General features: G+C 43.7%; 1 pseudogene; it reads right to left on the bottom strand.

Moving 5' to 3' along the window:
* Window positions 1–10,288: 10,288 nt before the first annotated feature.
* On the bottom strand, window positions 10,289–10,756 carry LOC100966850 (annotated as a pseudogene).
* Between the last annotated feature and the right edge of the window lie 166 nt (window positions 10,757–10,922).

The raw sequence follows: 10,922 nt of genomic DNA on the forward strand, positions 1-10,922 counted from the left end.
AAAAAAAAAAAAAAGAAGTGAAAAGTGGGCATTCTTGTGTTGTTTCAGATCTTAAAGGAAAGACTTTCAACCTTCCCTATTCAGTATGACATTAGGTGTGGGTTTGTCATATATGATTTTTATTATTTGAGATATGTTCCTTCTTTATCTACTGTTTTGAGGGTTTTTACCATAGAGCAGTGGTTCTCAGCCTTCCTAATGCCTCCTAATGCTGCAACCCTTTAATACAGTTCCTCATGTTGTGGTGACCCCCAACCATAAAATTATTTTCGTTGCTACTTCATAACTGTAATTTTGCTACTGTTATGAATCATAAGGTAAATATCTGATATGCACGATGTATTTTCATTGTTACAAAGGGGTCGCGACCAGGTTGAGAACCGCTGCCATAGAGGGATGTTAAATTTTATTGAATGCTCATTCACATCTTTTGAAATGGTCATATAATTTTTGTTCTTGGGCCAGTTAATGTGATATATCATGTTTAGTGATTTGCATGTGCTAAACCATTCTTGCCCCACTGGATGAATACCACTTTTCAATGTGTTGCTGAATTTGGTTTGCTAGTATTTCATTAAGGATTTTTACATCTATGTTCATCAGGGATATTGACCTGTAGCTTGCTTTTCACATTGTGTTCATCTCTGGTTTTGGTATCAGAGTACTGCTGGCCCTGTAGAATATGTTTGTATTTATTCCTCTTTAATTTTTTTGAAGAGTTTGAGTAAGATTGGTATTCTTTTTTTTTTTGCAGTTTTTTAGCTGGAGTTGGGTTTGAACCTGCCACCCTCAGCATATGGGGCTGGTGCCCTAGTCCCTGAGCCACAGGCACTGCCCAGGATTGGTATTCTTTAAATGTTTTGATAGAATTCAGTACTGAGTCTATCAGTCTTGAGCTTTTCTTTGACGGCTCCCAACTTATGGTTATTATATCCCCTCATCGAATAGAGCACATCATCATTATATAGAGACCTTCTTTGTCTCTTTTCACAGTCTTTGATTTGTAATCTATTTTATCCAATAGAAGCATGACTATTTCTGCTTGGTTTTGGTTTCCATTTGCTTGGAATATCTTTTTTCACTCCTTCATTTTCACTTTATGTGTATCTTTAGAGGTAATGTGAGTTCTTATAGGCAGCATATAGCTGGATCTTATTTCTTTGTCTGTTCAGCTACTCTAAGCCTTTTAATTAAATAATTGCATTTAATTACATTCAATGTTACTGTTGATAAGTAACTTACTTAAGTAATAACTAATAACTTATTACTGTTGTTTTGTTGCTTGTTTTTGGAATTTTTTTGAGACTGAGTCTCACTATGCGTGAACCTTGTTTTTGGATTGTTATCTAACTATTCCTTTCTTTCTTTCTCACTGTCTTTCTTTGTGGCTAAGTGATCTTTGTTCTTTTCCATTCTTTTTTTCTCCTGACCACATAACCTCAAATGAGCTCTTTGAGCTCACTGATTCTTTCCTCTACTTGATCCATTGTGCTGTTGAGAGTATCTACCACATTTTTCAATTCAGCAAATGTATTTATCAGTTCCAAGATTTATATTTGCTTTATTTTTTAAGAATTATTTTAATTTTTTGTTAAATTTTTTTGATAAGTTTCTGAATTGCTTATCCTTATTATGTTAAAGATCACTGAGTTTCCACAAAACTGATTCTTTGAATTCTTAGAGAGTTCACTTATCACTGTCTGGTTAGGGGCAGTCACTGGTGCCTCACTTTGCCCACTTGTGGAGGTCATGGTTTCCTATTTGCTTTTGTTTATTGTGGATGTTAATCTATGTATTTGCATTGAAGGATTATTTATTTGTTCCAGTCTTCTCTGTTTTGGTTTTATTGGATATTTGTTTAGAGTTTTTTGTAGTTTACCTGTTGATTTTCTTTCTTTTCCTTTCTTTTTTTCCTGCTAGGTTGCTGGCTCCTTTTCAGGACTAGAGGGCGCCTTCAGCCCAGGGTTGCCTCAGTTCTAGTACATAACCTGAGAGCTGATTGCCTAGAAGGGAGGAGATTTTAAAGGGGATATCCTGGTATGGGAGGGCTGGCCAGGGGTTTGTGCCAGGGAACCTGTGGAATGAACCTCCTATAGTGTGGTGCTGCTGAAAAGCCACTCTTGTTTGGCATCTCCTTTTGCCAAGTTACAGAGCAGAGTTTTTAGGACTAGAGAGTATTGTCCCAATTTCACTCTTTGTTTCTGAATGTCCTCAAGGGTATTTCTCTCTTCAGGGACTCCAGTTACTTCTCCTGGGTTGAGGCAGGGACAGTCTCCTGCTAGGGAACCCAAGATAGTGGAGAAACTGGTTGCTTACCTCAATCTCACTTTTTTCATTATAGGAACTGTGCATTTAAAGGAAATTTTCTGTACGCTTTGTACTGGGCAGATTGGGAGTGAGGTGTTGCAGATATAGAAGTCCAATTCTCTTATCATCTGCTCGAAGTTTCTTCACTTCTCTGTGGCTCCAGGAACTGTCTCATCCTCGTATTTGAGTTCTGGGATATTGTGGTGATAGTCTCTGCACTGCATGTTTGCTATTGGTTTTCTGTTGGCTTGGGAGTGAAGCCAACTTGCTTCTATGGCACTATTTGCAATCAGAAGTCTAGAGTTCTGGCTGGGTGCCTGTAGCTCAGTGGGATGCCAGTCACATGCTCTGGGGCTGGTGGGTTTTGTTTAGCCAGCCTGTGCCTGCTAAACAACAACAAAAGAATAGCTGGGCATTGTGGTGGGTGCCTGTAGTCCCAGCTACTAGGGAGGCTGAGATAAGAGAATTGCTTGAGCCCAGGAGTTTGAGGTTGCTGTGAGCTGTGATGCCACAGTACTCTACCAAGGGTGACAAAGTAAAACTCTGTCTCAAGCTAAAAAATAAATAAATAAAAAAGAAGCCTAGAGTTCTTAGTTTTTGATGCTTATTGTGGACTCAGCAGCTCACTCATCTTATTTTCCAGGGTGGAATTTCACCTCTTACAGCTGCAGCTATTACTTCTCACAGAACTTCCTTATTAAATAGGAAATTGGTAGGTGTTAAAGACAGATTAAGATCTAGTTGACTCTGTCTTTGATGAAAGTAGAAAAATTTTTAAAAAATTTAAAAATTGATATCTTTGAATAAAAATGGGGGCCGTTGTTTAGAATGATGTGTGGCAAGAGCAAGGGCAGGAGGTTTCAGTATCTGTGAAAACCATTATTAGAAAAAGAAGCTTCTCCTTCTGCACCAGGTGCCAACAGGTGCTCCAGCTCTTCCCTCCCTTTGCCTTTGTGTGGTGCTTTCTTGCAGACATGGCAACCATGAACTCAGTTCCTGATATTTATCGCTCACCAGACTTTGACCAGAATTTGCCTTTGCACAAGGGTAAGGGCATTCTCACCATGAGGTTAGTCCTCATCTCCACACTTCCTTGCCAAAGTCTCGTTTCCATAAGCACGTGGTCCTTTCCAGTCTGTTCTTCCATTACAGTTTTATAACAACCCTGAGCTAGATGGAGATACAGGCTGATCATTATATGGACATGGAGAAGGTGAAGTTGATTTCACTCTTGAGTGAGGACTGAGCAGTCAGTGTGTCCCCTGTTCTGTTGTGTGGGAGACGCAAAATAGGCTTCTCACCTGGCAGGTTAGGTCTTGCTTCACACAGGTGATGGTACCTCCAGAGCTGTGAGCTATGATGTCATGGCCCTCTACCGAGGGTGACAAAGTGAGACTCTGTCTCAAAAAAAAAAAAAAAAAATATATATATATATATATAGGCCTTGGAGACAAAAAGGACTGCTCTGGCTCAGCGCCTGTAGCTCAGTGGTTAGGGTGCCAGCCACATGCACCAGAGCTGGCAGGTTTGAACCTGGCCGGACTTGCTGAACAACAATAATAACTACAACAACAACAAAAAAACTAGCCGAGCATTGTGGTGGGTGCCTGTAGACCCAGTTACTTGGGAGGCTAAGGCAAGAGAATCGCTTAAGCCCAAGAGTTTGAGGCTGCTGTGAGCTGTGACACCACAGGACACCACAGGGTGACATAGTGAGACTGTGTCTCAAAAAATAACAAAAAAGGACTGCTCGATGGATGTGACTCTCCACTTCATAGCTGTATGACCTAGGACAGTGCTTCTCAGAGTGTAGGCTTTGGTCCTACAGCATCAGCCTCACTTGGGAACTTGTTACAAATGCAAATTCTTGGGCCCTACCTCAAACTACTGAATCACATGCTGGGAGTGAGGTCCTGCACTCTGTTTTAACAAGCTCTGTAATTAATTCTGTTGTGCGTGAAAGCCTGAGAACCTCTGACTTAAGACCTAGTTACCAACCTTTCTACTGCACAGCATTCTCATTTGTAAAATGGAAATAATAATAGTGCTTACCTCACAGGTTATTATGAGGATCAAATGAAATATTACCAGGATAGGACTTAGCACAGGCCTTGGTACATAGTAAGCCTTCAGTGAATGTCATTTATTATTACTGGAGGCTCTGTGGTATGGTCTGAATGTGTGTGTCCGCCCTCAAATTCATATGTTAAAACCTAATTCCCAATGTGATGATGTTAGGAGGTGGGGCTGTTGGGAAGGGGTTAGGTCAGCAGTTCTCAACCTGTGGGTCATGACCTCTTTATGACAATGAAAATACATCCTGCATATCAGAAATTTACATTATAATTCATAACAGTAGCAAAATTACAGTTATGAGGTAGCAATGAAAATAATTTTATGGTTGGGGGTCACCACAACATGAGGAACCCAATTAAAGGGTTGTGGCATTAGGAGGTATTAGGAAGGTTGAGAACCACTGGGTTAGGTGATCAGGGCATAGCTGTTGTCTGAATGGGATTAATGTCCTTATAACAGAGGCCTCAGAGAGGTACCTTTCCCCTTCTCCTATGTGAGGACATGGTTAGAAGGCATCATCTATGATCCATAAAGCAGACCCTCACCAACCATGGAATCTGTGGCACCTTGATCTTGGACTTCTAGCATCCAGAACTGAGATTAATAAATTCCTGTTATTTGTAAGCCATTCCATCTGTGGTACTTTGTTATAGCAGTCAAACAAGTCAAGGCACTCTCTCACCTTGTCAGGAATTCTTCCTAACAATACCATGTCACTGTTTCCTCTGCCCTGGATTCTACCCAGTGGACGTGAGGGGTCTGCAGCAATAATTTGCTAGCTTGGCTTCAAGCTGATACAGCTGCTGGTCTTCCTATGTTCCTGGGGTTCTGTGCCCCTAGCTCTAACCTTGTGGCTTCATGATCTGGACCACATAAAGACTGAGAATCCTGGCCCTGGGTCATGACATCAATGGCAAGAACTCTCTTGTAGGGAACTCTCTGAACCTTTACTGATTCAGGGTGCTGCTTGAGTTGGTAATCATTTTCTTGTTCAAATAAACTTCCTTCCTTCCTTCCTTCCTTCCTTCTTTCTCTCTTTTTTTCCTTCATTCCTCCCTTCTTCCCTCCCTTTCTCCCCTTCTTTCCTTTCACTCTGTCCATTTTTGAGACAGAGTCTTACTCTGTCACCCTGGGTAGAGTGTTATGGTGTCATCATAGCTCACGGTAACTTCAAAATCCTGGGTTTGAGCAATCCTCCTGTCTCAGCCTTCCGAGTAGCTAGGACTACAGTTGCCCACCACAGCGCCTGGCTAGTTTCTCTATTTTTAGTGAGACAGTGTCTCACTCTTGCTCAGGCTGATCTTGAAGTTCTGAGCAAAAGTGATCTGCCTGCCTCAGCCTCCCAGAGTGCTAGGATTACATATGTGAGCCACTCCCGGCCTGCTTTACTTATTAAGAAAAAAAAAAAAAAAACTCTCTTGTACTGACCTCCTGCTCACTCACTGGTATCTTTACAGGTCTCTTCCTGCTTGGTCAGTACCCTGCCTAACCTGGGTACTGGAGCTGGCCAGGAGATGTTCTGCATGACTGTGGGCATTCAGTGCTCCTGGGTACAGGTCTAAAATAGTAATCTCATCCAGGAAGTAGGCTTCCCTTCACCTTCACACACCACTGTGTCCCCTTGCTGATAAGCTAAAGTAAAAGGAGAGTAAGGTCACTTTAATTGCACTAAATATTTAGTGATGATCTCAGCAGCCCTTCCCTAACAGAGCTAAGTCTTGGGGCTGGACTGAGGGGGTTCCTGATTTATAGCAGAAAGCATATACAGGCATAACATGAGTGCTAGAACCCAGACACCACAGCCATTAGCTCTAGTGCCTAGCAGGGCTCTCACTGCAAAAGGTCGCTGTTTTATCTTCAATAAATTAAGCCGTAGATTGATACATTAGAAGGCTAAGTATCTCATTTCTACTTCTGGTCTTCAGACATTAGTAAGAGTGGTGACCTCAGGCTGTGTACAGGAAGGGTGGATGAAGGGTTGGCAAGAGTAGAATGAGTCCTAGACCTTGATCAGGAGATTTTGGAAAGACTCCTGACAGTTCTCACCTTGACTGATGACACGCCAAGTCCTCTGGTCCTGGCTCTTGGTTCGGATTTGACTTCTGAGCTTTTTTCTCCATGAGCTTCCTCTTGAGCACCCCCTTTTCCCATGGCATTCTCACCAGTTTCTGAATTGTTCTCCAAGAAGAACTAGGAATCCTCTGGAATCCCACTGGACTTGGTCCCTACTGCCTGGAGTTTCTGACATTGTGCTGTCTCCATGCTACCCCAGCCACTAGAGGACAGGGGCTTTGTTCCCAATACTAAGCAAAGCCTGAAAACAGCCAGGTACGGTGGCTCATGCCTGTAATCCCAGCACTTGGGAGTCCAAGGCGGATGGATTAACCAGAGTTCACAGGTTTGAGACCATCCTGAGCAAGAGCGAGATTCCCCCCAGTCTGTAAAAAAAAGAAATAGCCAAGTGTTGTGGCAGGTGCCTATAGTCCCTGCTACTTGGGAGGCTGAGGCAAGAGGATCACTTGAACCCAAGAGTTTGAAGTTGCTGTGAACTAAGACACCAGGGCACTCTACCAAGGGTGACCAAGTGAGACTCTGTCGCAAAAAAAGAAAAGAAAATGGTGAATGAAAAGCTAAAGTCTGCCAAGTGACCTTGGGGACTAAGAGTCCCCAGGTCCCGCAAGTCCCCAGAGCCCAGGTGCTGATACTTGGCTTTCTGGATTTGCTCTGAAATTCAGAGCTCAAGCTACTCAAGCCTTATCACTATACTGGGCAGGGAGGAGGCAGGCAGAAGGGTGATGGGATGTGGGAACTCTAAAGAACTGTGATTGGAGCTGAGTGTCAATGGAAAAGAACCCAAACTCTATAAAATAATTTTTTTTTTGAGACAGAGTCTTGTCTGTTACCCTGGGTAGAGAGCAGACATGTCATCCTCACTCACAGCAATCTCAGACTCCTGGGTTCAAGTGATCATTCTGCCTCCAGCCTCTGAGTAGCTGGGACTACAGAGACCTGTGACCATGCCTAGCTAATTTTTTCTACTTGTTTGTAGAGATGGGATCTCACTCTAGCTTAGGCTGGTTTCAAACTCCTCATGTCAAGCCATCTTCCCACCTCAGCCTCCCAGTGTGCTGGGATTACACGTGCAAGTCACCAGGTCTATCCCAAACTTTATAAAATAATTTAAAGAAGTTTATTCTATGAGGAAGTGAAAATAAAAGTTTTTTTCTGAGCAGAACATGTGCCGCCATGACCCAGACAGCCACCCCCAAGAAGCTTTGAGCAAGTGACCTCCTTGTGGTTGGGTTACACTTTGGTTTTATATATTTTAAGGAGAGAGGAATTACATCTAAAGTCATAAATTAATATACCATGGAAGGTGTTCTATTGGTTTGGCCAAAAAGGCAGAACGCTTTGAAGCAGCAGGGCTTACAAGTTATAGGAGGGTTTAAAGATTCTTTGATTTGTAGAATTGAAGAAACGAAGCTTTGTCTAAAGGGTTGGCATATTTTAAATTAAGATAAGGAAGTCTTTTAGTTGTCATTGTTGTTTGGCAAGCCGGGGCTGGATTCGAATCTGCCAGCTCTGGTGCATGTGGCTGGCGCTCTAGCCGCTTGAGCTACAGGTGCTAAGGAAGTCTTTTAATCAGAGACAAACTATGAGACAGAGAATCCAGTGATAGTAAATTGATGACCCACAGGTGTGGTTTAATCTTTTTTTTGCATGGCCTTAGGTCTATTAATGATTTTATATATTACTGTTATAAATAAGAACTACAAAAGGAACAGGACATAACCAGGCATGTCTGACCATCCTTCTCATGGCCCACAACTCAGTTTTTTTTTTAGACAGAGCCTCAAGCTGTCCCCCTGGGTAGAATGCTGTGGCATCACAGCTCACAGCAACCTCCGACTCCTGGGCTCAAGTGAGTGTCCTGCCTCCGCCTCCCAAGTAGCTGGGACCACAAGTGCCTGCCACAACACCCGGCTATTTTTTGGTTGCAACCATCATTGTTGTTTGGCGGGCCCGGGTTGGGTTCAAACCTGCCACCTTAGGTGTATGTGGCTGGTGCCTTAGCCACTTGAGCCACAGGCGCCGAGCCTCACAACTCTGCTTTAAGGTTTTTCTAGGGCTTTTAGCCAAGAGGGAGTTCATTCAGTCAAGGGGGGCTTAAGATTTTATTTTAGTTTACATGAGGAGCTGCTCCTTAAGCTTGGCTCTGGCACAGGGAATCAGCTTAGAGAGGAGGGAAGATGGTGGTGGGAGCAGAGTAAAGAGGCCCAGAAGCACCAACAATTTGAGGAAAGAAGCCTCTGGAAGCCTGTCTGGCCTGGACCCACTCTCCTTGTGGAATGTGTTCATGCTAATTAGATATTAGTGTCAAATGAGTTTTGGATCTGTGGGCCTTAGGGAGGGAAAGTCAGAAGGCCTGGGGCACCTGAAGCAAGTGTGAAATTGTGGTTTGTGAGGCCAGTAACCCATCTTCTCCAGACTGCAGTTGCCTCTCTCTGTAGACATGACTTTAATGTGAAGTCCGAGTTTATCCACTAGTTAGTTCCTCATAGGCCTCTGCTGCCTAGAAGGAGGCTGCCAGGGGCTCTTCCTGATGTAAATGAGTAGGCTCAGGTTGTAACTTGCATGATTTGGGAAAGTTGTGCAATCTCAGAGTCTCAGTTTTTCTACCTGTTAAAATGGGTATCATCTTACCTCTTGGGGTGTTAAGAGAATTAGACTGTACCACATGGGAAAGCAGATAAAAATGTGACTCTACGACTGTCCCAGAAGTTCTTAGACCTGGCCTCCTCTCCCTTTACTTCAGCTCCAGGTGGTTCTCTGCCAAAGTGTCTAGGCCAAGAGCTTCAACCCTCAGCCACTGTGGCCTCTTAGAGGCTTTGGCTGGTCATTTCTAGTTCCCAGGATTCTGCCCAGGGCTCTGCAGCAGGAGGCTGAGTGCCAGGCTGGAGACCCCTCCCCAACCCCAGAGTCCTTAGCCATCCAATGTGTCCTGCCTCAAGGTTTATTATTTCTAGATTCTCTTCTCTATTACCTTCTAGGAAAGAGGACAGGGATTGGCACTGGGTACTTCAAGCTTTGGCCTTGGACTGATTCATGTAGGGCCTTCACTTTCCTGTAAAAGGGCCCTGCTCAGAGGTGAGAATTAAAGATGACATACTGACTCTCTGTACCATCCTGTCACCCCTACTGCTGATGGTCTTCACTTGGCTGCAAACAGAGGCTAGGTTATCTGTTCTGACCCGAACTGAATCCAGAGACTCTTGACTATGGAGAAGACCTTCATCTGACAGGGTATATATTCCATAGAGTTTCATAAAAAGGGAAATTCACCAAGAATGCAGTTGTGAGAGGTAAAGAAAATCCCACAGTTAGAGGATAGACCAGAAGAGGCTAAGACATGTTTGTGTCAACAGCAGATATAGTTTTCTCTGTGCCATTAGCAAAGGGTTTGAGCTTTAAGCACTTATCAGAGACTCTTACAAGGCACTTCTCATTAAATTTATAATGATAGTTGCTGAACAAATTACAGCATAAAAGGCCCAGCCAGAAGATAATTTTCCTTATCTAGAAGGAGGCACATGTGGAGGGAAGCAGGCCTGTGCATTGCTGAGGTTGCAAGAGGGCTGGGAAGCCCTGCAAACCAAGGGTGTAGCAGGGAGCCCATCTATGCCAGACTAGCACCAAGTCAGTGTCCCTGTCTTTGCAGGTCAGAGACAATATACGTATCAACATATTCTAGGATTGTCTGAGTTCTGGGGCTTCCTCATGGCTTATAACTGCCAATTCATGCTGTGGCCAACTCTGACCCACAGCTTTTCTTCTATTCTTCTTCTTTTTTTTTTTTTTTTATGGTGAAAAGTTATATATTTAGAATTAGCCAGCTGGACTTGGTTTAGATGATCCCAGTTTTGTTGGCAACATCCAAAGCATCATAATCAGGAGCCAGTCGAATGTGCCTTCTTCTTGCCATCAGGCCTGATCAGGGTATTGACCTTGGCCACATCGATATCATAAAGCTTCTTCACAGCCTGTTGGATCTGGTGCTTGTTGGCTTTGACATCCACAATCAACACAAGTGTGCTGTTGTCTTCTGTCTTCTTCATGACAGTCTCAGTGGTCAGGGGGAACTTGATGATGGCATAGTGGTCAAGCTTGTTTCTCCTGGGGGTGCTCTTCCAGGATATTTGGGCTGCCTCCAGAGCCTCAGAATCTTTGGCCACCGGAAGGTAGGTGATGTATGGATCTTCTTTTTTTTGTGGCTGGGGATGCCTTTTAGCCCTGCCTTCTTGGCCTTCAATGCCTTTGCTTTGGCTTTGGCTTTGGGAGGGGCAGGAGCTTCCTTCCTCCCTTTCAGCGCCATCTTGTGAAAGTTCTTCTATTATTCTTACACTCAGCCAGTGGATCACCAGCCTGAGGTTGAGGGATTTGACTTTCTATCCCTATTTTTAGAAAAGCAACACAGTTCTGTTAAGAATGAAGGGGTCGGCTCGGCGCCTATAGCTCAACTGGCTAAGGCGCCAGCCACG

This window comes from Otolemur garnettii, unplaced genomic scaffold (genome assembly GCF_000181295.1).
Source record: "Otolemur garnettii isolate 467f Iridium unplaced genomic scaffold, OtoGar3 scaffold00225, whole genome shotgun sequence".
Classification (NCBI taxonomy): Eukaryota; Metazoa; Chordata; class Mammalia; order Primates; family Galagidae; genus Otolemur; species Otolemur garnettii.